This window comes from Hyalella azteca, unplaced genomic scaffold (assembly GCF_000764305.2).
Source record: "Hyalella azteca isolate HAZT.00-mixed unplaced genomic scaffold, Hazt_2.0.2 contig7025, whole genome shotgun sequence".
Classification (NCBI taxonomy): Eukaryota; Metazoa; Arthropoda; class Malacostraca; order Amphipoda; family Hyalellidae; genus Hyalella; species Hyalella azteca.
In genome coordinates, this window is record NW_025937161.1 from 44,008 (window position 1) to 47,580 (window position 3,573).

Below are 3,573 nucleotides of genomic sequence, written 5' to 3' on the forward strand. Positions count from 1 at the left end.
AGAAAGAAGGGGGAGACTGTGCAGGATTCCCCCATTTAATAACCGAGCCGCGGCCAGAGTACAGACTCTTCGTGAGGGATCACTGTCCGTGGTAGGACCGAGGCTCTTTAATGCCTTGCCAAAAGAGCTGAGAGGAGGGGAGTTTACCCTTGCAACATTCAAGAGACAACTGGACAAGTGGTTGAGCAAGATCCCGGACTGTCCAGTTATGGGAAACTACCATCAGCAAGCGACAAGCAACAGCATCTTGCATCAGCGTGCCCAAATGAGGGCTAATAGACGGAACACGTCCAACGTTACATCCGACGACGACTCGGGGACGGAGGACGACGAAGGCGGCGCATCAGCGTGACCGTGGACTGCGACGTCCTAAACTCATCATAAGGTCAAGGTCATAAGGTCAAAGGCAGGCTATGAAAACTTTTGGCGAAAGCAAAGTTAAAAAAACAATAAATCTTATAATGCCACCCAAACTACACTCAATTGCTTTTACAACAATTAAATTAATCATCAACATATTGAGAATTTTATACACAATAAAGACTGATCACTCCAGTCTCACCGCACTGTGAGAGTACCAGTACGGAAGACGGCACTTTACGTATAAGTCTTTTTCGAAAACCAGATTCCACGCTCCAGGCAATCATAGTAGAAGGCCAACGGAGTTTCCAGCATTTTTGGCTCTCAAGCTGGAACGTGCGCACGATGTGCACCGGTCAATCTGATCACTTCCACATCATTGCAGACATTCGTAAGACGGCAGTGCTTCATTGCGCCAAAGACTTTATTTGCGTCAGATGAGATCGAGTCTGTCATCATCGGCTTATGCGGTGAAAAGAGTGGCACTAATATCATCTTTCGAGGTGAATGAATGTCATTTACACGTACTGTTGAAAGATCAGTTTGAAAATGATTTAATTTTTTCTGCTTTAAATATAACTTCATTTTTACCTCCATGTTGCCAACTCACGTGTGGCGTTATCACAACCGCATCGCAAGATTGGATGTTGTGCAGAATAAAGTTGCAAGCTTGCACTTAGGCCTCTTATGTAGACCGCCATAAAAGCGTAGAATGAACCTATGGGATGGCTTAGTAGATGATGGTATTAGAGTTGGAGACTTAATGCTTAGTGTGAGAGGAAATGCCTTTAATTGTGAATGGACTTATACAGTTGGAATAAATGGCGAGTTGATGCGTGTTTCAAATCCAGTAAAGTCTGTAAAGATAAGGGTAGAACCGTGGAACAACGATGAGCGTAATGCATTTGAGGAATGCATTATGTGAGTAGTATCTCGTACTCAGAGATGTGAGTACGAGAAAAGTGAAGGTGATGGCATGATCTATGAGAAAACATGATATGAATGGATTGCGATGATAGTGGGCTTGTCAGCAGGAGTAACATGCCGCCAGGCTTAGAGAGGAACGAAATTTTTTAAGTGAGTGAAGGGTTGCAGAGAGAGACTGGCTAGCGGGGAAGGGTCTGGAAGGTTGTTGGAACAATATGAGTAAAAATGAAAATTCTAAATAATCATCATAATCTTTAAAAAATGTATGCAGAATAAATAACTATTTTGAAAAGACATTAAAAAAATCACTTGAGACTCCAAAGTTTCCCCACCTTAACTAGGTATGTACAGATTCAACTTCAACTCAATATTACCTTTCCTTTATTTCATTTCCAACCTTGTCAGCTTGACTCGAGCGACAATTCTACGGACTCGTCAGCGGACTTGCCTGCGGACTCAAACGCAAAACCTAACTACACGCTCAACCGAAACACTCATAACTCCTACAATACTGAACAGATTTGCTTGAATTTTGGAATATAAGTAGTTATTATCGATACGCTGCGGTAGGAATTATTACAGATTTTTGGATAAATTAGTTTTCAATTAAAACTAATAAACGTATTTTTTGATCGACCGAAACACTCATAACTCCTACAATACTGAACGGATTTGCTTGAATTTTGGAATACAAGTACTTATAATTGATACACTGCGGTAGGAATTATTACAGATTTTTACGTGACTTATTATTGGGTTAGGTTAGGTTAGGTTAGGTTAGGTTAGGTTAGGAAATAATTCATGCAAAAATCTGTAATAATTCCTACCGCAGCGTATCAATTATAAGTACTTGTATTCCAAAATTCAAGCAAATCCGTTCAGTATTGTAGGAGTTATGAGTGTTTCGGTCGATCAAAAAATACGTTTATTAGTTTTAATTGAAAACTAATTTATCCAAAAATCTGTAATAATTCCTGCCGCAGCGTATCGATAATAACTACTTATATTCCAAAATTGAGGCTAATCCGTTCAGTATTATAGGAGTTATGAGTGTTTCGGTCGATCAAAAAATACGTTTATTAGTTTTAATTGAAAACTAATTTATCCAAAAATCTGTAATAATTCCTGCCGCAGCGTATCGATAATAACTACTTATATTCCAAAATTGAGGCTAATCCGTTCAGTTTTATAGGAGTTATGAGCGTTTCGGTCGATCAAAAAATACGTTTATTAGTTTTAATTGAAAACTAATTTATCGAAAAATCTGTAATAATTTTTACCGCAGCGTATCGATAAAAACTACTTATATTCCAAAATTCAGGCCAATCCGTTCAGTATTGTAGGAGTTGTGAGTGTTTCGGTTGGTCAAAAAATACGTTTATTACATTTAATTAAAAACTAATTTATCTAAAAATCTGTAATTATTCTTACCGCAGCGTATCGATAATAACTACTTATATTCCAAAATTCAAGCAAATCTGTTCAGTATTGTGGGAGTTATGAGTGTTTCGGTTGAGCGTGTAGTTAGGTTTTGCGTTTGAGTCCGCCGGCGAGTTCGCAGCCGAGTCCGCTGAAGTGTCGATTCGGTGTCAGCTTGTCGCTTCAGAATTTATCACTGCATTTACATTATCATGCATTATTATCATTATCACCCAAATCGAATTCAAATTGGAATTTAAAACGGCGATATTTGTGTTACTTCGTTCCTGGTATAATTCAGACCAATGACATATTATTATATGTATGTACCACCATCGCACGCATTTTTGAAAATTTGTTTGTGCCTTTGTTTTGTGCGCTCAATTATCCGAATTGGTAACAACATACCGGTACACCTAATTCAACTAACGGAGCAACATATAAAATATAATATTAAACGTACTCAAGTGTTAGATTTGAATACGACCAATCATACGTTCAAAATAAATATTTTTATCGCCTTGCATGGTTTTTTATGTGATTTAAGGTATTCTCATTTTCGCCGATTTCGCGCGATTATTTTTACTTCTATATGACTATATCAATGTAGTATCAGCACTTGTCTAGCAGCTCATATATTTTTCTACCTAAACTTTAATCAAAGCATCATTTTTTGAAACAAAGCTTGCGCAAAAATTTCATTTGCATATTTTCTGTATTCCGGAACTGAGATATATGTTGTGATTCCGTATCTGCAGATAATTTCACTAAAATCTTACAATGTACGCAGAAATCCTTGTTACTTCTCAGTTTCGTAAATTTCGTTGCGAGTGCGTGAATGGCCGAACAATATCTCGTAAAGTCTCT